Here is a 27,987-nt window from a genome sequence, read left to right on the forward strand (position 1 = left end):
TTGAGGCAGAATTCTGGGGTGGGGTCCTCATTTAGCTGCCTAGGGTTGTGTGCTCATCAGCGAGTGATCCCGCCCTCTGAACTGGTCTTTCCTTGCGTGTAGACTGAGTGTAATAATACCTGACTCACTGAGTTGGTATGAAGATGAAGTGAGAGAGCAATTAAAAAAAATAAACCGCACTTCTTATGTACAGAGTGATTGGTTTTGATCAGAGAGGTGGAGGGAAAGCACATGTTTTCGTTTGTTTTGTTTTTGCTGTTTTTACTTTTCTATTTTTTTGAGCTGGAGCTCCTGGGCTTTGTCACTGCTAGCTGTTGACCTTGGGTTACTTTATTCAAATTGCTGAGCCTCAGTTTTCTTGCCAGCGTGAAAAATACGAAGTAATCAGCAACTCATTTGTTGAAGACCAAGTGTCCAACATGTGTCTAAGTTCCTTATATAATAACTGACTGACTCTCTACATTTAGTTCTGAAATAGGTTTGTTAAAATTAGTTATTAAAATCTTGGTATTGCAGAGTTAGAGAAGGCTTTACTAGTAATGGTCTAATCCTTTTGTTTGGTCCATGAAGAAAACGAACTCAAGAGTTGAGGTTGAGGAGTTTCTGTCGTGGTGCGGTGGTTAACGAATCCGACTAGGAACCATGAGGTTGCAGGTTCGATCCCTGGCCTTGCTCAGTGGGTTAAGGATCCGGCGTTGCCGTGAGCTGTGGTGTAGGTCGCAGACATGGCTCGGATCCCACATTGCTGTGGCTGTGGTGTAGGCTGGTGGCTACAGCCCCGATTACACCCCTAGTCTGGGAATCTCCAATATGCCATGGGAGCGGCCCTAGAAATGGCCAAAAGAGACAAAAAAAAAAAAAAGAGTCAAGGTCGAAGTGCGTGAGCTCACAGGGCTGGTTATGGGTGGAACCAAGACTAGAAACTAGCCAGTGGCTGGTTTCCAGGCAATTTCATTGTCTCAATTCCTGTAATGTCATTTCGAAGAGGTGTGAAACAGAGGGTTTTTCTTTTACTTTTCAGTCCTGTTGGAAGGGTGAGTGGGGTGAATTGGGGAGCAGCTGGGAGAAGCAGAGTAGGGAGAGAGGATAACACAGGTGGAAGTGGTCTTGGAGGGCTTCCTGGAGGAGGAGCGATTTGAACTGGGTGTGGAAAAACAGCTGAGAGGTGGGAAACAAAAGGAGGAAGTAGATACTGGGGAAGAAGACACTGGCAGAAATCAAAGCGCAGAGGAAAATAAGAACACAGGATTTACAGGCAGCAAAGCTCCCCGTTAAGGAGAACGTACAAGTGAGAACGTACAAGGAAGGCTGGTAGGTGGGAACCAGAGGAGAGGGACCTGGGCCACCAGGCAAGGTTTGCTCTTCGCTTTTTTTTTTTTTTTTTTTTTTTTTTTTTTGCTTTTTAGGGCAGTACCTACAGCATATGGCAGCTCCCAGACTAGGGGTCTAATCGGAGCTGCAGCTGCCGGTCTACACCACAGCCACAGCAAGGCGGGATCTGAGTCGCATCTGCAGCCTACACCACAGCTCAGGGCCACACCAGATCCTTAACCCACCGAGCGAGGCCAGGGATCGAACCTGCGTCTTCATGTCCTCTCTTCAGGTAGAACCCAGGGAGATTCGGGAGCCGGTGCACACAATGGTTTGGTCCACCTGTGGGAAACCGCTCAGTCCTTTCCTTGCTGTTTTTTTCTTTTTCTCAGCTCTGCTGCCCATGTGTTGGAAGAGAGGCAAATTATAGGGCAAGCATGACTGACTGGGGAGGTTGTGCCATTTCAGGGTCAAACACTGCCAGTTTGCCTCCCAAATACTTTCTCTGTTGGCTGCCTTTCCTGATTTGGGGGGGGGGTGTTAAAACATAAATGTTCATGGGGAGAAGGCATTCACCACGTTCTCTTTACCTCTCAGTGAGCGTTTATCAGATGCTGTCCCCAGAGCAGGTGAGGACGCGTGGTGGTGGCAGGAGTGGGAGAAGCAGAGCGTGAAGCTGGGAGGAGCAGCTGGGCAGCTGAGCCCAAACGGGCAGAGCCCTCGGGGACCCCAGGCCAGGGCGGGTCTGCCCCCCTGCGGTTGGAGCGGCACAAAGCGCTTCCTCCCTTCGGGCCAGGCAGGCGGTGGAGGAGGGAGGAAGCGCGAGGGCCTGGAAACCTCCTTCCCTTCCCGCCCGCCGAGGGCCACGCGTGGCGTCTGAGCTGCCCCTCCCCGGAGTGAGAGGGAGCGTCAGAGAAGCACGAGTGGCGCGCGGCAGACGGCTCTGCCCAATTACACAACCGCGAGAGGAAACGTCTTGCATGGGCTTCGCAGGGTTCGGAGAAGGGCTCGTCGGAAGGGTCTGCTCGCCAAGGCGAGGGGTCCGTTCACCCGGCGCGGGCGGCTCCCGTCCCTGCGCCCCCGCCCGCCCCCGCGCCGCCCCGGCCCCGCCGGGACCTGGCAAGTGGGGCGCAGATGCTCACACCCCGGCCAGACGCCCCGCAGCCCCTCCACCTGCCGGGAGCCCCCTGCCGGCCCTGCGGCCAGGCGGCGGGTTTCGACAGCGGGCATGCGTCTCACCCGTTCCGTGTCTCCCCTCGGCTCCTGGGGTGAAAAACTGTAAAGCTGGAGGCAGCTAGGGCCTATGCTTCCGGCTTCGAGCCCTCGTCCCTCCCTACCCGCTTTGCTCGCTGGGATCCGGCGGTACCGACCCTCAGTCCGTTTTTCCAGCTCCATAGCCCTCTCCTTGCTGCTCCCTGGGTCTGGAATGTTCTTCCTGCCTCCACCCCCACCATTCTCTTCCCCTCTCCCCTTCTTCACCCCCCCTCCCCGTACAAGAATCACACACTTCCTTAGGGACGCTGTCCTGACGTTGCCCCTGCGCCCCCATCCTTCTCCCCTATTTTCAGTGTTACAGCGCTGTGTACGTTCTCTGCCTAGTCCTTCTGAGAGTTGTGATGGTATATGTAATGATTTTTATTTTATATGTTTGCGTGTATACACACACACACACACACAGTTAGTGGGATTATTGGATTAATTTCCCTCGCTACTCAGCTTCTATCATCCTGTTCAGGTGGTGTCCTTAGCACCCAGCCACCCTTGGCCTGTGACAGGGTCCCACTGTATGTTGGCTGAATAGACGAAATGAGCGGACATATGTTGCCACCAAGAGCAGAGCCGCCAGGTGAGGTCTAAAGGCTGTGGGGATGGGTCTCTCCTATGCGGCTCCTCACGGTTTCACACGTGGTTGGTAATGACATTGAGTCTGAGTGGCCCCCCTGCAGGATGCTGATTCCCAGAGCACAGAAGGGGGAATAAGAGTCCCTCTCATTTTCGCTTGTGAACGTCATACCCCCAAACAGGAGAGGAATTCTTGCCAGCCCCAGGAGAGGTGGAGTTGCTTTGGTGACAGCCACTGGCAGGCTGGATGTCTCTGAGCCCAGAGAAGGGTTTCTAGAGTATCCCCAGCCCCCACACTCAGGCCTGAACCATGCGCACTGGTTACTTGAGACTGTGTTTGGCCTTCCTGAAAGAAGCCACTTCTAGGGGTTAAGCTGGGTGAACTACCAAAAAGACATTATTTTAGGGAAAGCCAGTAACTTGTCTCAAATGTGGTTCAAATGTTTTTTTCTTTTGAATATGAAGTCTCCAGTACGTGTCTCCAGTCCTCAAGAGTGATGAAAATATGGTGTACATCTGTACATTTGTCTTCTCATGGCTTGTGTTTAATTATCCACAAAGAAAAAAATTCACAAAATGTTTCATGGTCTTCTCTTTTAAGTGCCAAAGCAGGAACTTCTGAGGCTTTGATAGAATTGGTTGCAATCCCTTTGAAAGTTTTATTAATGTAGCCAGAATATGTTTTTAATCTTTCATATTCTGATCACTGAAATGTATTTTCTATGTTCACGCATGTTTGTTTCTACCATATTTTAAGTAAAGAAGGAGTGAGCAGGTCTTACCTTGTAAAATATATTGATTTTTTTTACAGTGCAGAACAATGATGATTGATTGATGAACAAACTATTAAATCAGAGGATTCTTTGCCTAGGACAGAAAGGAAGTTTGAGAACCTTTGTGAGATCAGTATCTGCCTTCATTTTAATGTAAACATCAAAGACATTCCACTGTTGACATGTATGTTCCTCTAAAAAAATCCTGTATATGGACACTGTATTTTCTGTGTATTTGTGGATGTAGAAATATAAATAAATGAAATTGCTTACGTTTTGGTCTCAACTAATATTTTGAATTGACAGTTGAAATTTCAACAAGTGTTTTGTTGCTGTTGTTATCGTTGTTGTTTTAGCTGCACGCATAGCATATGGAATTTCCCAGCCCAGGGTTTGAATCTAGGCTGGAGCTGTGACCTGTGCCACAGCTGCAACAATGCTGGATCCTTAACCTACTGTGCTGGGCCAGGGATTGAACCGGCTCCTCCACAGAGACAAGCTGGATCTTTAACCCACTGCGCCACAGCAGGAACTCCCTTAACAAGTATTCGTAGAAGAATACTTTAAAAAATAGGAGTTCCCGTCGTGGCAGGAATGAATGGTTAACGAATCCGACTAGGAACCATGAAGTTGCGTGTTCGATCCCTGGCCTTGCTCAGTGGGTTAAAGATCTGGCGTTGCTGTGAGCTGTGGCGTAGGTGGTAGACACGGCTCAGATCCCGAGTTGCTGTGGCTCTGGAGTAGGCTGGTGCCTACAGCTCTGATTTGACCCCTAGCCTGGAAACCTCCATATGCCGTGGGTGCGGCCCCAGGAAAGACAAAAAAGACAAAAAATGAAAATAAAAATAAAATAAAAGTGTGTATGAGGTAGTATTTAATTCTTACTAGAGCAACTCTGTTATAATTGTCTTTGTTATTCATGTTTTTTAAAGATTCATTTTGGTTCCTTGGATCTCATTGTTTGGGGCCAGGTTAAAGTATTTGGAGGATAAATAACTGCCTGAACAGAAAAACAAGATGTCTTGTCTTCTGGATGAATTTGTAAGAAGAGTTTATTTCAAATGAAATAGAATTCTCGGGTCAACAGTCTCAAAATAGACATAACTAAAGTGGATTTAATGCAATGCCCAAACAAGAAGGTACTTAGTGAAACTGAAAGCAAAATAGTTGATTGCATAAAGGGTAATGCTATCTTTTTAAAACCAAACGTTTATTTTTGAATTGGTTGTTTTGACTTTGTAGAATCAAAGCCTCAGATCTTTGTTTCTTTATTGTTGTTAAAAATCACACTATAGGAGTTCCCGTCGTGGCGCAGTGGTTAACGAATCCGACTAGGAACCATGAGGTTGCGGGTTCGGTCCCTGCCCTTGCTCAGTGGGTTAACGATCCGGCGTTGCCGTGAGCTGTGGTGTAGGTTGCAGACACCGCTTGGATCTGGCGTTGCTGTGGCTGTGGCGTAGGCCGGCAGCTACAGCTCTGATTAGACCCCTGGCCTGGGAACCTCCACATGCCGTGGGTGTGGCCCTAAAAAGACAAAAAGACATAAAAAGAAAACAAACCACACTATAATCTGTACACACATGAGTTTGTTTTTAATGTACATGAACAGGAGTTTCCATCATGGCTCAGCGGAAACAAACCCGACTAGGAACCATGAGGTTTCGGGTTCAATCCCTGGCCTCGCTCAGTGGGTTAAGGATCCGGCATTGTTGTGAGCTGTGGTGTAGGCCGGCAGCTGCAGCTCTGATGCGACCTCTAGCCTGGGAACTTCCATATGCCGCATATGTAGGCCTAAAAGGAAAAAAAATCCCTAGATTTCATCATGGATTGAGTTCATGTATACCTATGGGATAAATATTATATATACCATAATCCGTTACTTTTCTTGATTTAAAAATGTATGAAATTCATCCTGTTAGCTCACTTGAAATTTACCATATAAGTGATTCTCCATGATTGAATTTATATACATCTTGGAAAATTATGCTTTTCTCTGTATTTCACCCAGTTTAAAGTTTAAGGTTACCCCGTGAGTTAGTGGCAGATTTTGATGTTGTAGCTGCTACCCTTTGATCTTAATAATCACTTTAAATTTAGAACCTTATCAGAGTGATCAGCTCTGACATTGATGAAGGAGCTGCTAGGAGCCCGGTACTTGACTTATGTGGAGAGGCAGCTGTGATCAGAGATAATTCACAAAGGAGGAGACTTTTCTTTTTCTTCTTCTTTTTCTTTGTTTTTAATTTTATGACTGCATCCATGACACATGGAAGTCCCTGGGCTAGGGACTGAATCAGAGCCACAGCTGCAGCAACGCCAGCTCTTTTAACCCATGGCACCAGGAAGGGGATATACACCTCTGCTGTGACCCCGGCCACGGCAGTTGGCTTCTTAACCCACTGTGCCACAGTGGGAACTCCAGGAGGAGATGTTTCTGAATGCAAATAGATAATAGGTAACAGGACAGAAGTTTGGTAAATGTATAGCTAAATGAAAACCTCACTTTCCTCAGCCATAAAAGAGGGATAATAATTGTTGCTGTGAAGATTAAATGATACATTCCATGTAAAGTATCTAGCACAAGACTTAATAGTTATCAAGAGTTCCCTGGTGGCCTAGTGATTAAGGATTAGGAGATGTTACGGCATGGTGAGGGTCACTGCTGTGGTGCGGGTTCAATCCTTGGCCCAGGAACTTTCATGTGCCGTGGGCATGGCCAAAAATGAAAAAAAAAAAAAAATGCTTAGAGAAGAAACTTGATAATTCAAATCCAAATCTAACAGAATTATCCAGAATAGAATACATATCTCTCTTGTGCTCTACACTGCAGCTGTGGCCACAGCCGAATGCATCCTTAACCCACTGTGCTGGGCTGGGGAGTTAACCTGTGTCCCAGCTCGAGAGACACCGCAGATCCTGTTGCACCGCAGTGGGAACTCCTTATCTTAACTATATCAACTGAATAAATTGCCCAGTCTGTCTTTCACATTGGTTGTATAGATATTATCACTGAAGGATAATACACTTCTCCCCTGTTTAGGTAAATAAGTTACTAAAACTCTCAGTAAATATTTTGAGACTATTAGATGGGAAATTAGATTTTAATAGAGGGAAAATTACATTTTGATAGGGTGGTTCTCGTTAATTACTGTGTATGATAGGGGATACTATGTCCGTTGTCCTTCAGAAGAGCTCTGGATATAAACCAACAAGGCCTCGACAATTTTTCATTTCTTGGTGTCAGCTTATTACATATTAATTAATTAGTTAATGTTTGAATATGATGCTTCCAGATGAGATTTCTTTTTTCTTTTTTTTTTTTTTGGGGTCTTTTTGCTATTTCTTGGGCCGCTCCCGTGGCATATGGAGGTTCCCAGGCTAGGGGTCAAATCAGAGCTGTAGCCACCGGCCTACGCCAGAGCCACAGCAACTCGGGATCCGAGCTGCGTCTGCGACCTACACCATAGCTCATGGCAACGCCGGATCCTTAACCCACTGAGCAAGGGCAGGGACTGAACCCACAACCTCATCGTTCCTAGTCGGATTTCGTTAACCACTGCGCCACAACGGGAACTCCCAGATGAGATTTCTTTTATGCAATGTCATAGCGGTTTAGGAAGGCGCTTTCACGTTACCAGGAGTAAGGTTTCAAACTTTGGATGTGTCACTCTTGGAAAGATATCTTCAGATGGCTCATCTCATTTGTTTTTGCGTTTCCATTGCAAAAGGTGACTTTGCTTTTTTCTAACTTTTTCCCCATATTCTGTGACTCTTCCTTGCTCGGGTTGTGTACCCCTATATGCCAAGTTCAGAGAGTTTATATATATATATAGCACAGATTTCTTTGTTTTTTTTTTTTTTAAGTTTTATTATGGATCTTATGTAAATATTTCCCTTTTTCTCCTCCCCTGATCGTAAACTTGCCCTCGCTCCTGGACCTGGAACATAACCAAGCTGAAAGATGAGATCATGTTTGCACAGAGCACAGTGAGGTCTTAGCAAGAATTTTTTTTTTTTTTTTTTTTTGGTCTTTTAGAGCCGCACCCGAGGCATGTGGAGGTTTCCAGGCTATGGGTCAAATCGGAGCTGTAACCGCCGGCCTATACCACAGGCACAGCAAAGCCGGATCCTTAACCCACTGAGTAAGGCCAGGGATGGAACCCGTATCCTCATGGATGCTAGTCAGGTTCCTTAACCGCTGAGCCATGACAGGAACTCTCCTCAAGAATCTTCTAATTTGAGAGTATTAGTATTGTACCCACTCATAACAGCAAGAATGAAATCAGGAGTTTAAAAGTTATTGTCAGTGTTGGGACTCAACAAAGGAGATAAGATTTTCCCTTTTGGTTTTTTTTTTTTTTTTGTCTCTTTGCCTTTTCTAGGGCCACTCCCGTGGCATATGGAGGTTCCCAGGCTAGGGGTCTAATCGGAGCTGTAGCCACCGGCCTACACCACAGCCACAGCCACGCGGGATCCAGGCCGTGTCTGCAACCTACACCACAGCTCATGGCAACACCAGATCCTTAACCCACTGAGCAAGGCCGGGGATCGAACCCGCAACCTCACGGTTCCTAGTCAGATTCGTTAACCACTGAGCCACGACAGGAACTCTTGTATTTTTTGATATTCAAGATAACTTATTTTCCCTGGCAAATATAATTCTGTTTCACTTAGAAAAACTGACTTGAGGTGGGGTGGGTGGGGAGATGGGCTGGGAGTGTGGGATGGAAATCCTATAAAATTGGATTGTGATGATCCTTGTACAACTATAAAGGCAATAAATTCATGGAGTAAATAAATAAAATAAAATACATAAAATCATATTATAAAAAAATTGACTTGATAGGAATTCGCTAATGCAAATAATGATGTCTTCCTTTAACTGTATTTTTAATATCATGTACGTTGGTTATAGAATGTTAACCCTTTTGTTCTTATTTTTAAAATTGGCAAATTTTTAGGCTATTATTTATTAATTGCCTGATTTGCTCTTTTAACACGGAGACACTTTCACCTTTGTTTCCTTTTCGTGTAGTGGTGCGTGATTATTATTTACGAATGGTCTTATTTGTTTCTTCAATATGGAAAGACAAGCTCCCCCCTTTTTTTCATGTAGTTACACATACTGCTTAAGATGCAGAACAAACGAGGATAACTATCTCTTTTTTTTTTTTTTTGCAGATGTTTACCACATGTGGAGATGAGCATGAAGAATAAGCATGAGTCAAGAATGTCCCACCCCAGTGCCCCTTTGAAACATTTTTATGTGGTTCCGTGAAATAGTGCATGTTTTAATAGTTGCCATGAGGCCACGCTGAGGTTTTTGTTCTTAGACAATCAGACTCAAAACATTTACTGTGGGCATCGAGCGGTTTTACCTACTCACTCCTCCGTCTTCTTTTATCACGAATCAGGTCTTGATTTTCTTCTGGGCATTGCCTCTCCCCAGGCCCTGCAGTCCAGTGAAATGATTTACAGTGTCCCACCTACTCTGAGATAAGATCTTCTCTGCCATTAGGTTCTGGAAGATTTATAGCTCCCCGGAGGGAGAGAGCGGAGCTCCTTTTCTCTGGGCTCTCACGCTGAAGGAACCACCCATGCCTGCAGCTCACGGTTCTAACCCCAGGGCTCATGGCAGTTCTTTGCAAAACGATGCCAACACACAGAGAGAACGTGAGCTCTGGCGGCATTTTGCATCATTAGAAGCTAGATCAGCCCTCAAAGTTCCCAGTTCCTGCAGCCGAAGCCTTCCCTTTTGCTTAAGCTACTTTGAGTTGTATTTTTATCATTGTCCATCAAAAGAAACACTTACTGCTTATCCAAAAGAAGCCAGAGGTGAGAATGACCAACTTGGTGCAAACGAAAGTAACTCATCAACAGTTCTGAGTAATAGAAAATCCTAACAAAAATCTCTTTTGGATAAGTAGTAAGTGTTTGTTGGTTTGGGATCCTAAATTTAGACAGCTCAAATAACTAACATTTTCTTGTACCCTAGAGACAAGTGTTAAATAAACTGACTGATCCCAAGGATTGTTCAAAGATGTAATTTCAGGGTATGTCTGAGTGTGATTATATATTCAACTTAATCACCTACATTTCCAGCATTAATAGGATTATTCTACAGGAATCGATGCCAAGAGAAATGATCCTAAAGCTTGGTGCTAATAATAGCTGCAACATATTGCCCCATTCTCTGTGCCAGGAGGTGTGTAAAGCCTGCATTATTTTACACATAATCCTCACAGAAATTCTAAAAGGTGGGTGTTTCCGTTCTCCTTTTACAGATAAGAAACCTTAGAGAAGTCCAGCAATGTCCTCAAGCCCAGGTCTAATTCCAAAGCCCAGGCTTTGAACCACTTTTTTCTCTCTAAGTTTCCAAAGTTCCTAAGAATTCTGCAGTTGATTTTTTTCAACACATTTTAGAGATACACCTGGCTCTTGTAGTCATCATATGTATGTACCCAGATGTACTAGATAATATACAGGGGATAGCTATGGGTTCTTATGAAAAAATATACGTATACACACACACATTTTATATATATATTCAGGCTACCATGAGCCAAGTATAAGAATTTCTTTTTTTTAAAACAATATTCAAGCTTATTAAACAAATTTAAAAAGTATCATAAAATGTTTAGCTTTCAGCAGCTTCGAGGTTTGTTCCTCCCAAATTTAGCATATAACTGAACTTTCAAATCTGCTAACACCGGCTGAATTGATCCCACTTTGGATTCTAAGGCATCCGTTTCTTCTGACCGATTTTTTTGTGCTTCTTCTAACATTTCTTGAGTTTCTTCTTGAGAATGGCTAATGACAACATCACCAATCTGAGAAGGTGTCATTACGCGGCCCTCATCCGCAAGCACAGTGTCCTCACAAGCATCTTCTGGATTGTGGAGTTGTTTCTTTTTGACTTCCATTTCTCCTGCCGGCTCTGTGATTCTTCTCGGATTCTGTGCAGACGTGTTTCTCTTTTGTTGATCCTCAGAAATAACGGTGACATCTTCCGCAGCACGCCTTCCTCACGGTGGCCGCCGTCTTGAGCCAAGGATAAGAATTTCTCATTCACCTGACAATCCTATTGCAAAACTCTTACGGATAAACGATTCCCTATCTGCATTTTAACTTCTTTCTCGCATAAGAGAAAGAGACCCCACCGGCATTAAAACCAAAAGCGAAGCAGGTCCTCCTGCAAACAGCCCGCAGAAATTGGGGGGTGCTGCTTTTTCCAAAAATGCACCAGCCCTCGATGGTTCTGGAAGATCCAGGGCCTCTCTACCCATCTGTGAGATCCGGGCACAGCAGGCAGGAAGGCGCAGGGCAGCATCGGGCCCTGGCGGTGTCCCCACCCGTCTTTCCTGAGCCGAGCCGGGGGAGGGGTGCTTCTGACCCGCACCTGGCCGTGTCCAAACAGCTTGTTTGCACGTGGAAGGTCAAGGCTGGGAGCTGTATTGGCACTGCATGTTTGTTTTCACCTCCCCACAGACACCGCATCCAAAATGTAATTAATTGAGCCCTTATTTGGAAAAAAAAAAAAAAAGTTTCATGTATTTAAAGACCTTAAAAAGATGTTAAAAATATTTTCAAAACTAAACGAATTCAAATAGAACTATGTTTTCTAATGGGGTGAAAACAGAAAATAGGGATTTAGAGCCAGAACACCTCACTTTGTGTTTCAGTCATAACCACTGGTTAAATACATACCTTTGGGCAGAGTGTGTAGCTCGGCTTTTCAGTAATAACACATGGCCCACAAAGATGCTGGGAAGATCAAGTGCACGCTGGCACTTCGTGGGTTTTAAAACCTTAACTGAACGTTGTTATACATTAATAGACCTTCTCAATATTGACAGGAAGACTTCCTAGAAATCCAGGTATCAGGGAATACACACCATTCATCATGATGTGTTTATGTCCGTAAAATCTCGTGAACTGTTGAAAAAATGAGTCGAAATTTAATATATTTGGAGTTCCCATCATGCCTCAGCAGTAAGGAACCTGACGAGGATCCATGAGGACGCGGGTTCCATCCCTGGCCTTGCTCAGTGGGTTAAGGATCCAGTGTTGCTGTGACGCTGGTGTAGGCCAGCAGCTACAGCGCCAACTTGACCCATAGCCTGGGAACTTCCATGTGTCACTGGTGTAGCCCTAAAAAGACAAACAAGTAAAAAATAAAATTTAATATCTTTAAATACATTACAATGCAGCATACCATAGTGTTTTGCAATGTTTGACTGTATAGTGCTATTATGTAAACAAATAGCTAAGTACTATTAAAAATAAGTTTAAATCCTTGTCATCTTAATCACATAAATGGTCAGGCAATTGCAAAAAAGATTAACTTGTTTCATTCTGATTTTTTTTTTTTTTTTTTGGCCATGCCTGTGGCATGTGGGGGTTCCTAGGCTGGAGATCAAAGCTGCACCAGAGCAGCGACCGAGCACAGCAGTGACAATGCCGGATCCTTGATGTGCTGAGCCACTGGGGAGGTCTTCATTCTGAGTTTTGGGTGTAGTTTCCCTTTTTTTTTTGTCTTTTGTCTTTTTTGTTGTTGTTGTTGTTGCTATTTCTTGGGCCGCTCCCCTCGGCATATGGAGGTTCCCAGGCTAGGGGTCGAATCGGAGGTGTAGCCACCGGCCTACGCCAGAGCCACAGCAACGCGGGATCCGAGCCGCGTCTGCAACCTACACCACAGCTCACGGCAACGCCGGATCGTTAACCCACTGAGCAAGGGCAGGGACCGAACCCGCAACCTCATGGTTCCTAGTCGGATTCGTTAACCACTGCGCCACGACGGGAACTCCTAGTTTCCCTTTAATTGTCTATTTGTAGATCCTGGCTCTTATTGTGCTTTCTTTCAATGCTGGAGAAACAACTTCTCTTTCTTTAGAGACCACAAGTATATGTTCCAGGTAATGAACTCTTTAGATTGATGAAGCGCTATTAGATATTTTGTGCATAATTAGCACCAATAAAAATGCACCTAATAAAACTATATGTAACTATGAAAAAAGCAAAATAAGTGTGAACATGTGGAGAAATTGGAATCCTTGTGCACTGTTAGTGGGAATGTAAAATTGTGCAGCTGCCATAGAGAACAGTATAGAGATTTGTCAAAAAATAAAAAATAGCATTGCCATGTAATCCAGCTGTTCCACTTCTGGGTGTGTATCCAAAGGAATTGAAAGCAGGATCTCAAAGGTTGTTGCACACGCGTGTTCATTGCAGCGTTATTCACAAGAGGCATGAGGCAAGAGGCGGAAACACCTCAAATGTACATCAATGAGTGAATACATACAATGAAATTACTCAGTCTTCAAACAGAAGGAAATCCTGTCACATCCTACAGCATGTATGTATGGGCCTGGGGACGTTAGGCTACGTGAAATACGCCAGTCACAAAAAGACAAGTACTGGATAATTCCATTTTTACGAGGAACAGAGAGTAGCCAAATTCACAGAAACAAAAGTAGGGTGGTGGTTGTCAGAGGCTGAGGGGAGGGAGAAATGGGAGTTATTATTCAGTGGGTGGAGAATTTCAGTTTTGCAAGATGAAAAAGTTCTAGAGAGCTGTTTGTACAACAGCGTGAAAGTCCTCATCACTGCCGACCTATAAACTTCAAACATGGGTAAGCTGGTAAATTCTATGCTAAGGGGTTTTTAATCACAATTCAAAAAGCTGTATGTGAATGCGGTTTAATTTAGGAGATGACTCCTGTATTATCTTTCAGGCCTGACGGTAATTCCTCTTCACACTGGGGCTCAGGAGAAGCCGATTACAAGGGATAGAGGTACAGGGGTCCTTGAACCCAGTGTTTGCCTCAAGGGAGGGGAGTGCGGGGGTAGGGTCGGGACAGAGGGTTTCTTATCAGTTCGTAAGGCCACTTGTAGTGGGGAGACATGGGGAGAGAAAAGGACCCCAACTTTGGTCTGGAACTCTTTCTCTGAAGCAGGTGAGCCAAGGAAAGCATTCCAGAATCAATAAAGGAAATATTTGCTGATGAAATACACTGATGAAATTCCTCGTTTAAATCCAATAAGAAATTGTATTTGTTATTATACATGAGTTTCCCAAATTGTTCTGTAGAACATTAGTTCTGTGAGTATTACATTTTATTGTATCTTTTGGGGGGGAGCACACCTGTGGCATGTGGAAGTTCTGGGGCCAGGGATTGAATCGGTGCCACAGCAGTGGCTTAAGCTGCTGCAGTGACAACGCCAGATGCTTAACCTGCTGTGCCACGAGGGAACTCCATGGGTATTACATTTTTAAAAAGTGTTCTGGGGTCAAAATGTTTGGGAAATGTAGGGTTAAAAAATGTAATTTTTTTTTTCCCCAGAACTTCTCAAAGGCTTTACTGTGTCAACATTCATGATAATGTTATTATACCAATATTAGAAGTAAGATTTAATGTTTAATATGTTGAGATTAATGTTAATGTGTTAATACGTTTAATATTTTTTTCTTTTTTGTCTTTTGTCCTTTTAGGGCTGCACCTGCAGCATATGGAGGTTCCCAGCTAGGGGTCTAATCAGAGCTGTAGCTGCCAGTCTACACCACAGCTCACAGCAACGCCAGATCCTAAACCCACTGAGCGAGGCCAGGGATCGAACCCGCAACCTCGTGGTTCCTAGTTGGATTCGTTAACCACTGAGCCACGACGGGAACTCCTAAATACGTTTTATTAATACATCTTTCCTAATCCCATATCCAAGGAAGCATTTCTCAGCCCACTAGGGTGAGAATACTGTCTTATAAAAGTTACAATATTTTTGTCAACTGCTTTCCTTAAGATAGTGACTTTCTTTCATTTCTTCTGAATTTGCTGTAAAGCCCATCTCCTACCCCAGGAGCTCCCCTGGAGGATGCCCAGAGAGCAGGGAAGTAGTCATTTTAGTATTTATTGTTCTGAGATACTGTAGAGCTTGATGATAATTCAGCTTTTCTGTAACTTCAGCTATTTTCCAGAGCATTCATCTGGGACAACCTTGTCAATTTTGCACAAGTATCAACAGAACAGAGTGAGTCAGGGAGAATACAATTGGAGTTCCTGCTGTGACACAGTGGGTTAATCATCAGCCTTGTCTCTGTGGAGGCACAGGTTTGATCCTCTGCCTGGTGCAGTGGGTTAAGAATATGGCACTGGTGGAGTTCCCGTCATGGCGCAGTGGTTAACAAATCCGACTAGGAACCATGAGGTTGTGGGTTCGGTCCCTGGCCTTGCTCAGTGGGTTAAGGATCCTGCGTTGCTGTGGCTGTGGCATAGACCGGCAGTTACAGCTCCGATTCGACCCCTAGCCTGGGAACCTCCATATGCTGCAGGTGCAGCCCAAGAAATGGCAAAAAGACACACACACACAAAAATTACTATTACTGAAATGATGATAGCTTAGAAATGTCCCACTTAACAGTTAACAGGTTAAAATTAAGCTTAGTATGAATGGAATAATCTCTAGCGGGAATATATTTAGGAATCTTAAAAAAAAAAACCCACTACAAGTATCTACACAAAATTCAAGTCAACTGAACAAGAAGAGAGTCAAAGCTCTTTCATGATATTGTGAGAAACCTGATATGTGTTACTTTTTTTCAGCTGAAAACTCAGGTTGCTACAATTACAGGCAATTAATGTTTGTTTTATTCGTAGTCAAAACCAAGGACACAGCATCAGAGGGAGGGCAAGAAAGCCTTGTGTGTAGAACTTTGACGGCGAGTCCCTGATAAGAGTCAGCTTGGCTAAGACATTAGCATTAGAAGCATTTTATTTTGACCCTGAAAAGTGGAATCACGGATCTAGGTCACTACAAGAGCAGTGTGACTAGTATAGTGACTGTGTATTTTTAAACTTTTTTTTTTTTAGTGTCTAGCTTTATCATAGCTCTAGTTCTGAAATGCTCCTGAAATTACCCTTTGCCCCACACTTTTTGTTATTTAATTTAGCAGGTATTGATTGAGCACTACTATTTGCCAAACATTGGGTTGAGTACAGAAGATATTTGTTTGGCTCTCATATCGAAGAAGCATGTTTTTATTTGCATTAAGAAAAATTAAAATAGGAGTTCCCTTGTAGCACAGCAGGTTAAGGATCCAGCATGGTCACTGCTGTGGTTCAGGTTGCAGCTGTGGCTCTGGTTTGATCCCTGATCTGGGAACTTCCACATGCCTCGGGCATAGCCAAAAAAAGAAGAAAAAAAAAGAAAAAAAGAAAAAAGAAAAAGAAAAAAGAAAAATGCTCACTCTTTCCTAAACAAAGTCTTGAGGATTATGACATGCCAGAATCTTGGAGAAGAAGACGTGAATTATAAGGTAGAGAAAGGTAGATTGGGAGAAATTTACCCAATTCATGATCCAGTGACTTTCTGGAGAAAAAAAAAAAAAAGTCAAAAAAGCTTATTCCCCATGATGCACTAAAATGAAAACAAATACATTGATACCCATTTAAACATTAACTTCCCCATGATGCACTAAAATGAAAACAAATACATTGATACCCATTTAAACATTAACTACCTAGGAGTTCCTGTTGTGGAGCAATGGAAATGAACCTGACTAGTGCCCATGAGGATTTGGGTTCGATCCCTGGCCCTGTTCAGTGGGTTAAGGATCCAGCGTTGCCATGAACTGTGGTGTAGGTCGCAGATGTGGCTCAGATCCTGCATTGCTGTGGCTGTGGCCAGCATCTACAGCTAGATTCAACCGCTGGCATGGGAACTTCCATATGCCACATGTGAGGTCCTATGGGGAAAAAAAAAAAAAAAAAAGCCTCCAAAACATTAACTACCTATGTGTCAAAATTTTTAGTATGGTTGGTTTTTAAGAGACTGTTTTTCAAATTTCTTTTAAGATTTGTTTTGTCTAGGAACTGATCACGGATCACAGAGGAGGAAAAACCTGAGTGGTTAAACATGAAACCATGCTCAACTTTACTAGAGCCAGAGCAAAACAAGTCACTGTTCATATTTAAGCAATTGGACAGTCTGATGGTGTCAACTATTGGCAGCAGTGTGGACAAGCAGAGTGGCCCGTTCCATCAGTGAGAATCGAAATTAGTACACTCCTTACAGAATACACTTTGTTAAGACCTATACAATTTTAATTGTTTGTACTCATCAACCCAACAATTATACTTCTAGTTATACATCTTAGGCTAGAGAAATTGCACATCTGTGAACTGGGAGACAGATACAAGAATCTCTTGTTCATGAAACATTGTAATAAATAGAATAGAAACAATTTCAACAGGAAACTTGAAATTTAAATTTAAAATGGGATAGGAAGGGGTTCCTGCTGTGGCACAGTGGGCTAAGAATCCCATTGCAGGAGTTCCCGTCGTGGCGCAGTGGTTAACGAATCCGACTAGGAACCATGAGGTTGCGGGTTCGGTCCCTGCCCTTGCTCAGCGGGTTAACGATCCGGCGTTGCCGTGAGCTGTGGTGCAAGTTGCAGATGCGGCTTGGATCCTGCGTTGCTGTGGCCCTGGCGTAGGCCGGTGGCTCCAGCTCCGATTCGACCCCTAGCCTGGGAACCCTCCATATGCCGCAGGAGCGGCCCAAGAAATAGCAAAAAAAAGACCAAAAAAAGACAAAAAAAAAAAAAGAATCCCATTGCAGCAGCTTGGGTTTCCGTGGAGGCATTGGTTTGATCCCCAGTCCGGTGCAGCAGGTTCAAGGATCCAGCGTTGCCGAAGCTTCAGAGTAGGTCGCAGCTGTTGTTTGCATTCAAAACCCTGGCCCAGGAACTTCCATATATCACAGGTGTGGCCATAAAAAATGTTACCTATGAGATAGGAACTAAGTCCACACATACCACAAAGATGGATTTAAAAATTATAACATGGAAGGAAAAGGGCAAGTTGTAGATTAGGTGGTTACTTTTTAAAATTTTTTGTCTCTTTGTCTTTTTTCTGGGGCCGCACCGGCGGCATATGGAGATTCCCAGGCTAGGGGTCGCATTGGAGCTATAGCTACTGGCCTACACCACAGCCACAGCAACACCAGATCTGAGCCGCGTCTGTGACCTACACCACGGCTCACGGCAACGCCAGATCCCTATTCCACTGAGTGAGACCAGGGATTGAACCTGCAACCTCATGGTTCCTAGTCAGATTCGTTTCCACTGAGCCATGACGGAAACTCCAGATTAGGTGTTATTTATGTAACATTTTAAAATGGACAACATATTCCCTCATATTGTAAAGAACTGTACTCTTTCTATATGTATTTCTATGTGTATATATATATTCATATGACTATCAGATGTACATACACACATATGTACATGTAAAAGTATAACAAAACCCACTAGAAGTATATACACTATATTCATGAAACTGGTTTCCTCTGAAGACACTGAGAGGGTAATTGATTTGAACTGGAGTTGGGGAAGTCAAGGGGGACTCGAATTTTTTTTTTTTCTTTTTAGGGCCACACCTGTGGCATATGAATTTCCCGGGCTAGGGGTCAGATCAGAGCTGCAGCTGCCAGCCTACACCACAGCCACAACCACACAGGATCTGCAGTCTTTGACGCAGCTTGTAGCAACGCTGGATCCTTAACCCACTGATGGAGGCCAGGGATGAAACTGGCATCCTCACGGATACTCGTAGGGTTTAGGGTACTTAGCCTGCCGAGCCACATCAGAACTCCAGGGACTTGAATTTTATCTGTAATGTTTTGTTTCTTCTATAGAAAGACCAAGAATTTGTCAAAATGTTAACAGTGATCAATTCTGGGTGTTGACACATATGGGTGTTTATGAATTCTCTGTGTTTTTCTGTGCTTTGAAAATTTCTTATAAACAAGATCTGTCCTTCTACTTTGTGCCTAGCTTTGGTAAATTGTGCGTGTTTCAGCCCATGAAATGGTAATGAATGAGCCTTGGAACGAAACGTATATAATCCTTTGCACAGCTGCCCAGCACATTCGCACCAAGCCAGCCTAAAAATAACTGAAGAGTAAAGTAATTGGGAGAGAGGGCCTCTCAGTTGACCTTTAGGACTTTTGGATGGTCCGTTAGTTCATCTTGTCACCTTCATGGAATTAAGAGGTTGGTTTGAGCTTAACGAACCCCTGTATACAAGGAAAGTGCGCTGTCACCAGAACTGTGCATGGCAAAGCCCTTGGGACAGGATGCTTTCTGGTGTTTTCACATGAGGTTTTCCTAAAGATAACGAAGCCTTTGAAAGCTTGCTTTTCAGGGGATCTCACCCTTCCCTAAGAATCTGCCTCCTTCCCAAGCCAAGTTGTGTTTTCCCCCAAAGAGGGGGTTGCTGCAGTGTCCTTTACATAAATACCCCCGAGGCACACCATAACCTAGCAGGCTCCAGTTTGACAGGACAATGCCTTGAAAAGCAGTGGGGCTGCAGAATTCTATTGAAAAGACCATTATATCCTTCCCTGAAAGAGAATCTCATGAGCTGAAATACCAGGAAGGTGAAAGAGGAGGCAGGCAAGGATGCAAGTGCACTCAAGCGACACTCAACATTCCAGCTGAATTGAACTTGGACTTCGTTAAGAAAAGTCACATATCTGAAGAACCAGTTCGGGAGCCTCAGTGTGTCTTTTTTTTTGGTACATACCACTTAGCTCTCCGAAAAAAAAGTTGAAAGAGGTTTCTATCTAACAGAATGAAATCTGAAACTGGAATCTCAGGTCAAAGGAAAAGTTATAACTCAGATTCCCAGTAAGTTTTCTTCCCTCCAAACTTTGTATTTTGAGAAATTTCAGGCCTTGAGAAAAGTTGAAAGAATACAGAGTGAGGTTTTGAATGTATTCGGCACAATGAGAGACTAGAAAATAATTCGTATGAGAAAAAAAAATCTATAAAATTTATTAATTCATGTTTATTTTTATAAATGTGCGCGAACTCTGCAAATGGATGTGCTTTGCTTATGCATTTACATTTAGTTAAATTACATTTACGGAAAAGCAGAAAACTTGGCAAAGAAAAGAGAAGAAAAAAGAGGTAGGAACGAAAAGCCATGTAGAATGCACAGAAGCCTATGAAACTTTTGATTTTTAAACAGAGCCTGAACAACCGGTTTGTCTGATTTTTAAAAGCGTTGACGCTACTTTAGGATCCTATAGAGGACACTGTAAGGCAAACTGTGTAAGTCTGGGACCGATGGCAAAAGAAGGAAGTACATGGTCCTTTCTCAAAGGGCAAAGTGAGTGCGAAGGCTTCCTGCCTTCCTCTCTTACTTCAGGAGAAACACCTGCTTCTTTCTCCTTTGCTCTCCGTGCCTGTGTCATTTCAAGATGGCCAGTGTTTTCCAGCCACGATAACGGCAGTGCAGATGTGACTTTGCAAATCTCTGTCAACACAGGAGAAAGGTAAGAGGGGTGTGCAAAGCATTGCACGTGATCTCCTCGGCCGTTGGCGGCTCCTGGCCCTCTCCTTTCTGCACACTGAGTCAGCAGCCTTATTTGGTCCAGGCGGAGGGGCTGGGTTCAGCACTCTTTGTTGACGGGTCTGGCTGTGATGAGGAAGCGCCTCCCTCAGGCTGACCCTGTGGCATCCAGGTCAAGCTTCATTCGTGTTATTGGTACCACACTCTTACTTCCTGCCCCCGGGGAAATGGGTGCCAATTCTTCTGGTCGGTTGTATTCTGCCTCCTCCTGAGCCCTGGCTCTCATAACACCCAAAGCCCTTGGGTCAGTCTCTTGGTGAGTCTCCAGAGGGGCATCAGTCTCAATGGTAGTTGCAGACTTCCCACTACCCTCCATCTCTGACTGTGGCGTGAAGCCATTCATTACTCCAATGATGTTTATTGGATTCTGGGTAGAGGCTAGGACCACTGCCTTCTGCTGGGAGCTGGGGATACAGTGTTGATTAAGACAGCCGCGGTCTGTGCCCGCATGGGTTTTGGATCTAAGGTGAGCTTATACCGAAAGCCTGCTCCAAGCCTGATGTGACCTGTGCATAGAAAGTGCTGATTAAGTACATGTGTGCACACGTGTGTGTATCAGTGGGTGGGAGGCAAGATTAGAAGCAGAGGGCTTGGCGATATCACAGTCACGTAGGTGAAAAAATTGCATCGTTTAGATGGTATTGTGGCGGCAGTGGAAAGAGACGTGGTCATCCGAAGGAGAAGCCAGCAGGACTGGCTGATGGATTTGAGAGACACACAGGAAGCAAGGAAGACCCATCTGGTTTCGAGCTGGACCACTGAGTGGCGGGTTGAGCTATTTACTGAGCTGAGGAGAGAAAAGATGTGTTTACGGGAATCAGTTCAGTTTTTGACATGTAACATTCGACTCTCCTATTGAATGTATAGAGCGAAGATGCTGGGATGTCAACTAAAATACCTGAGTTTGGGGTTCAGGGGAGAGGTCCAGGCCGGAGAAAAAATTTTATAAGTTTTGGAGTTCCCGTCGTGGCTCAGTGGAAACAATCCTGACTAGGATCCATGAGGATGCAGATTCGATCCCTGGCCTCGCTCAGTGGGTTAGGGATCGCGTATTGCTGTGAGCTGTGGTGTAGGTCACAGACGTGGCTTGGAGCTGGCGTTGCTGTGGCTGTGGTGTAGGCCGGCAGCTGTAGCTCTGATTCGACCTCTAGCCTGGGAAGCTCCATGTGCCTCGGGTGCAGCCCTAAAACACAAAATAAAGAAAGTTGAGACTAATCATGGTTGCAAATGGTAAAAAAAAAAAAAAAAAAAAATAGGGACAACGGATTAGAAATCCTGGTGAGGTCAAAGCATTGCTGGAATCAGGACACTAGAGGCAACCAGTTGGATCAGTAGAGACTGGTGGTCAGAGAAGAATACTTGAAATTGAGATTTGGGAGGCTGGAGCAGTTATTTCTGAGGACAACAACCTGGGCAGGATCACGGCTGCACGTGCTTGAGGTGGAAGGGAAGAACGGGTGGGTCCCTGGAGGGGAGACAGTCAAGGGACCGCGATGCCAGAGTTTTCCAGAGGTGGAGTGTACAAGGGATCTTCCTGGTAATTTGTCCTACGTTCCAGAGGTGGAAAAAGGGAGGAAGATTGCTGAGGTCAGGGGCGCCCAGAGCCACACGGTCGTAAGAATGCAGGTGAGCAGCAGTGACGTGGAAGGCTCGGCTTTCTCGTGGAGATGGGAGGGAGCGGCTTGAGGGGTCCCCAGAGCTCCTCCTGCGAGGTGAACAGGCTGTTTCTACTCTCAAGTCCCACTGGGGACCAGTCTCTCAGGTGCTCCTGCTTTACAGCCATAGGGTCCCTTTGCCATTGTCCAGAATGTTCTTTCCATCCTCCGCGTCTGCAGAAGACCCGGCTGCCTTCTTTTCTTGCTCTGATCATCCAGAAAGGACCATCTCACTTCCAGCACTCACAGTTACATTGGATGCTTAACATATACCGCGTTCTGCTCTTTATCTTTTTATTATATCTTCTGTACGTATCTTTCACCTCTTAATATGGCTTAGCAAATGTCAATGAATATCGGTTGGTTTTTCACGAAAGAACTAACATCTCCCAAAAACTATACAGGGGACGACATCGTGAAGGAAATTTTAATTAAAACTTTGTAGCAAAATTTTCAAACGTTAACACTGTAAGGACTATTTTTTTAAGAAAAAATTCTTAGGCACTTCTGGAAATGTTTCCCACTTTGAAAAGCATGGACTTAAGAAACTAAATAATCTTTTATTGGAGTTCCCGCCGTGGCTCAGTGGTGAATGAATCCGACTAGGAACCATGAGGTTGCGGGTTTGATCCCTGGCCTCGCTCAATGGCTTAAGGATCCGGCATTGCCGTGAGCTTGTGGTGTAGGTCACAGATGCAGCTTGGATCCTGTGTTGCTGTGGCTCTGGTGTAGGCTGGCAGCTACAGCTCCTATTCGACCCCTAGCCTGGGACACTCCATATGCCACGGGAGCGGCCCCAGAAAAAGGCCAAAAAAAAAAAAAGTCTTTTATTTATTTTTAGGGCCACACCCAAGGCATATGGAAGTTCCCAGGCTAGGGGTCTAATGGGAGCTGCAGCTGCTGGCCTACACTGCAGCCACAGCAACCCAGGATCTGAGCCTTGTCTTTGACCTATGCCGGATCCCTAAACTACTGAGGGAGGCCAGGGATCAAACCCACATCCTCATGGATTAGTATCTTAACCCACAGAGCCACAGAGGGAACTCCTAAATAGTCTTTTATTATGAAAAGGTCCTTGCCTTTTACTTATCTGTCTCCCTTCCCCCCAAAAGAGGGTAAAACCCTGTCCTTCAAGATTATCATTAAAGCAAAAATCCAAAATGAAAATGAATTTCCTATTGAACTCATGACTAAACTCTCAAGCCTACCTCTGGAGGACCTCCTCCTTAGATTACATGTTCAAAGCACAGTGGATGGGGAACCTGAAGAAACATTGTAGCAGGTGATTTTAACAAATACATGGAATTATTCATTTTCAAAATATGTTAGGAAATACATTTTATGAGGCCAGACTTATAACTAGAGCTCACTGGAGTAAGTGCTCAATAAAGGGCACTAACAACAACAGCAGGGGGTCGATAACGACAGCAATAACGATTCTTCAGTTGGGGTGTTTTTTACAAGTGGAGTTTCAGTATTTCTTGTATTTGTTAATTGCAGGCAAAAGCTTTGTGACATCTGCAAATAATATCCTAGGTGCTCCTGGTCTTTTTTGGGGGGTGGAGGTCCCTCTGAACCCAAAATAACATGTTGGTGATTTTTCTTTCCCTCTTCCCAGGCCAAAACAAAAGTTCCCTGTGGGGCGGCTGTGGAGGCGGGGGTGGGGGTGGGGGTGGGAGAGGTGGGGGGCAGGGCAACACCTCCCCCCGCAAAACCCCTCCTCCTGAGGCTCTGCTGCCGTCCCTGCAGAGGCTAAGACCACAGCCATCTCAGGGGGTTTTGCTGTTACTTTGAAATGGTGTGAGGTTTCCTGCTTTGTCAGAAGACCTGCTGAGGGGGAAATTGAAGGTGCACTGTGGAAACGGCCTTTGGAGGCTCTGCCCAGGCACAGGAAATGACAAGTTTGCAGGAACCGGGCCTTCCTGTGAGAGAATTGGCTTTGGATTTTTATTTCCAAATTCTCTGGGGAATTCCTCAGGCCTGCATCAGGTGTCTGTTTGGGGCTCTGCTCTGCAAACAGGTTCATCTGAGAGTATTCTGCTCCTCATTAATTTGAAATTTGACAGCTGCAAATTTTATCAGTGGAAACACCCTATTGTAATCTTGCACAGAGACGCAGACCATGTGCCTTTAGATTATGGTCTTGGCTTATGGCGATGCAGAAAACACCTCCAGGTATGAATTGGAATCTTTATGGGCAAATTTTTGAAATAAAGTGCTAAATCTGTCTGTGACGATAGGTCCACCGAGTGGAAAGTAGGAGCTCGTCCTGTAATTTGTAGGCAGGATCGTGTCCCAGCAATTTCGGAGCATTTGGTTCATGTTCTGTCACACATTCTTAAGACGAGTTGTGCAATTGCCTTCAAGATGTTGGTTGTTTTAGACAAATTTTAGTGTCTCTTCTCTTCTCTCTCCTGGGTGAAAAGACTCCCCTTCTCTGTGGGGGTGGTGCGGTGATATTTCTCCTCAACACGTTTTTGTTTTCATCTTTTGAAACGTTTAAAGAATTGAGCTTAAAAAAAAAAAATTAGACTTTCTCTCCAAGGGGAAGGGGGCTCCATCTCGCCTGAAGCAGCACCAAGCGGAGATCCAGACTCTGGAGATGAAGGACCTGGCTGTGCCACCTGCTCAGACTTTGGGCAAGTTACTTAACCTCTCTGGGCATCATTTTCTAATTGTGGAATGAGGATGATAAAGCTGTTATGAGCGTTTAATGAGTCGGGAATTGTAAAGTGGAAAGCGTGTGCTCAGCACTATATGAGGACTTATTCAAAAAGAAAATAACCAAGTGGTTTCCTTCCTTCCTCCCTCCCTCCTCGTTTCCCCTTCTTCCTTCCATCCTTTTCTTCTTCCTTCCTTTCTTTCTCTCTCTCTCTCTTTCTTTCTTTCCCTCTACCTCCCTCCCTTCCTTCCTCTCTTTCTTTCTGCCTCATCCACGGCACATGGACATTCTCGGGCCAGGGATTGAATTGTCACAGCTGTGACATATGGCACAGCTGTGGCCATGCTGGATCCTTTAACCCACTGCACTGGACAGGCCTCGAACCTATGCCTCGGCAGCGACCTGAGCCACTGCAGGTGGATTCTTAACCCACTGCACCTCTGCCGGAACTCCATGCAGATGATTTTGTAATGATACAGTCTTTCCGAAATGTGATGTGTTTGCTTCTGTAAGGATCATAAACAGATTATTTGGAATTTGTTCAGTTGTCTGCTGATCAACAGACTCTAGATAGGCACACGCCCTGTCATGAAGAAGTGGGCCCACGCTGCAGAGTGGTGCTTTGTGAGACACACAGCCTCAGTAAGTTTGACGCTCTGCGGTCGAATGTTTTTACGCAAGGAAGATAGAGGGCATTTCTTAATCTCACACCCTATCCTCCTTCACTTGCACTTGTCTTTGAAAAAATTTGGAACAAACCACCAAGACACCACCTTGAACCAAAGAAAGCTTGTATCTTACAGCAACAAATACTATAACCTGAATGAAGTCCTAATTTGTAAAAAATCAATGGGCAGATTCATCCCCCTAGAAATCAGTTAATATCCAATTATTAAAATTTAGGGGAACCATTTTTCTGGAGCTTTGCTAAGGAGCAAAAGTTTTTATTTTAAATTGCTGTATGCTTTGGGTATCTTTATTTCTGCAAATAATAAAAATAAATATCACATTGTGAGCATAAAGATTTAGAGAAAACACCCACGTAGACATTGTTAGGGTTTTTGTTGTTGTTGTTTTGTCTCTTCTAGGACTGAACCCACGGCATATGGAGGTTCCCAGGTTAGGGGTCTCATTGGAGCTGTTGCTGTGGGCCTACACCACAGCCACAGCAACGCAGGATCCGAGCTGAGTCTGTGACCTATACCACAGCTCACAGCAATGCCAGATCCTTAACCCACTGAGCGAGGCTAGGGATCAAACCCGCAACCTCATGGTTCCTAGTCGGATTCGTTAACCACTGAGCCACGACGGGAACTCCTAGACATTGATAGTTTTTCATGGACTGATATAATTTCTTGTGTTTTTCCGTATCATCTATGGAAACTAATTAAATAGCCTTGAATGTTAAAGATGGTTTGCAGAAAAAAAAAACAAAAAACAAAACCTAAAGGATCAAACTCCCCAAACTGTTCATTTTGCAAATAATGTAAAGCTTTTGGTGACAGGTGGTATGTCCTGGTGGTTGTTGGGCTCAGAGCTAAATGGTTTTGAGTTTGAATCCTGAGCTTCCCACCTATCAGCTATGCTATCTTAGCAAGTTATAAGGCCTTCATGTATAGGTAGCTTTATACATAGGCCTGAGTTTGTATACAGCTTTATAGGCTGTGAGAAGTAAGTGCGTTCATATGTATAGACGATTCAGGACTCTTCCTGGCACAGAGGAAATGCTCCATAAATGTCGATGGTTACACTTTTGAGAATCTGACTATTGTGAACAGTTAGCTCATCACTCTTTAAAGAGAAGACACTCTTAATTTATCTAGGACTTGCTTTTCTCACTCTGCTTCTATGCCATTTTATTTAGAAGTTAAAAAGCCTTGGAATTCCCATTGTGGGGCAGTGGAAATGAATCTGATTAGGAACCACGAAGTTGTGGGTTCAGTCCCTGGCCTCGCTGAGTGGGTAAAGGATCCGGCATTGCCATGAGCTGTGGTGTAGGTGGCAGATGTGGCTCAGATCCTGCATTGCTGTGGCAGTGGTGTAGGCCGGCAGCTATAGCTCCGATTTGACCCCTAGCCTGGGAAACTTTACATGCTGTGGGTGTGGCCCTAAAAAAAAAAAAAAAAAGAAAGAAAGAAAGAAAGAAAGAAAGAAATTAAAAAGCCTTAACAGGATTGATACATTTAAATGTATTAAATAGTCACACCCAGGTCAAGTGTTCCTGTCTACTCTTGAAAGGAAAAACTTGATAATTTGAGGCATGTATACGCTGTAATTTGAGTCTGTGCCTTACCTCTAGAGAGACTTTATCACAGCCAAGGCTAACTCCAGCTAGACTGTGTGTTTCTCCTAGGCCCAGCTCCAGCCTCTCACACAGTAGGCGCTCAGTAAATACTGGTCAGAAATGACTGGTTCATTGAGGAGGTTTTTGCAGCCATCCAAGGAATCCAGATGACTTGACTTTTGGGAAAAATATCTCCAGTTGAGTGGGTTCTCTATGTATCCCTACAAGAGAAAATGGGCAAGAAACACCGCCTCTTCTCTCAAAGTAGGGACCCACTCCACTTTCCAAATAACAACAGTGCGGACGTAACAATCTAAGACACCTCTCCACTCCACTTTGTACCGTTTTAAAGGCCTAGGACCATAACATTTTAGAGCTGGAAGAGGTCTCCTAGGCCACGCTCCTCATGTCACAGAGGAGAAAACAGACTTGGAGCGCTTAAGCCAGTTGCCCAAGGTTCCACAGCGAGTCCAAGGCCAGAGTCACGACTGGAAGTCTGGCCTCTGACACCGGTCAGCCCAGAGTCACTTCACCAACCTGTTGATTAAACCGTGTCCTGTGTTTGCAGCCTGTCTTTTAAGAGAAAAACCACTTCTAAAAAAGGGGTATCCAAGCGGTGTTCCGAGGTCCGCGTTTGGCACCTCTCGCGGCGACCAGCTCACCCGCACACAGACACAGGGAGTTGCGCGTCGCCAACACCTCCGCGGACATCGCGCCGACCTTGGGGTGAAGCCAGGAATGCTGCCCGCCTCCTTTATTTGTAAGAATTTACTTGGGGGGGGGGCGGAGAGCGGCTGGGGACCGCGCTCTCAGCTGTTCGCAGGAGGGAAGACCGCGGTCAGAGCGCATCTGGAGAGCGCACCAGGGACAGCACGAAGGGAGGTGGGGGGGCTTTGCTAGGCGGTGGGCAAGGGGGGGTGACCACACTGTTGGAGGTTTTACATTTTTGGACCAAGACGCAGGGAACCAAATAAGCCAACTTCGCCAGGAAGCCCTGGAAAGCTGCAAGGACTTCGTAGGAGGGAGGGAATCCTTGCAGCTCGCGCCC

General features: G+C 44.8%; 1 pseudogene; it reads right to left on the bottom strand.

Annotated features, from left to right (window-relative positions):
* Nucleotides 1-10,563: 10,563 nt before the first annotated feature.
* LOC125128749 (prefoldin subunit 4-like) lies at nucleotides 10,564-27,650 on the bottom strand (annotated as a pseudogene).
* Between the last annotated feature and the right edge of the window lie 337 nt (nucleotides 27,651-27,987).

The sequence above is a fragment of the Phacochoerus africanus genome, chromosome 6 (genome assembly GCF_016906955.1).
Source record: "Phacochoerus africanus isolate WHEZ1 chromosome 6, ROS_Pafr_v1, whole genome shotgun sequence".
Taxonomy (NCBI): Eukaryota; Metazoa; Chordata; class Mammalia; order Artiodactyla; family Suidae; genus Phacochoerus; species Phacochoerus africanus.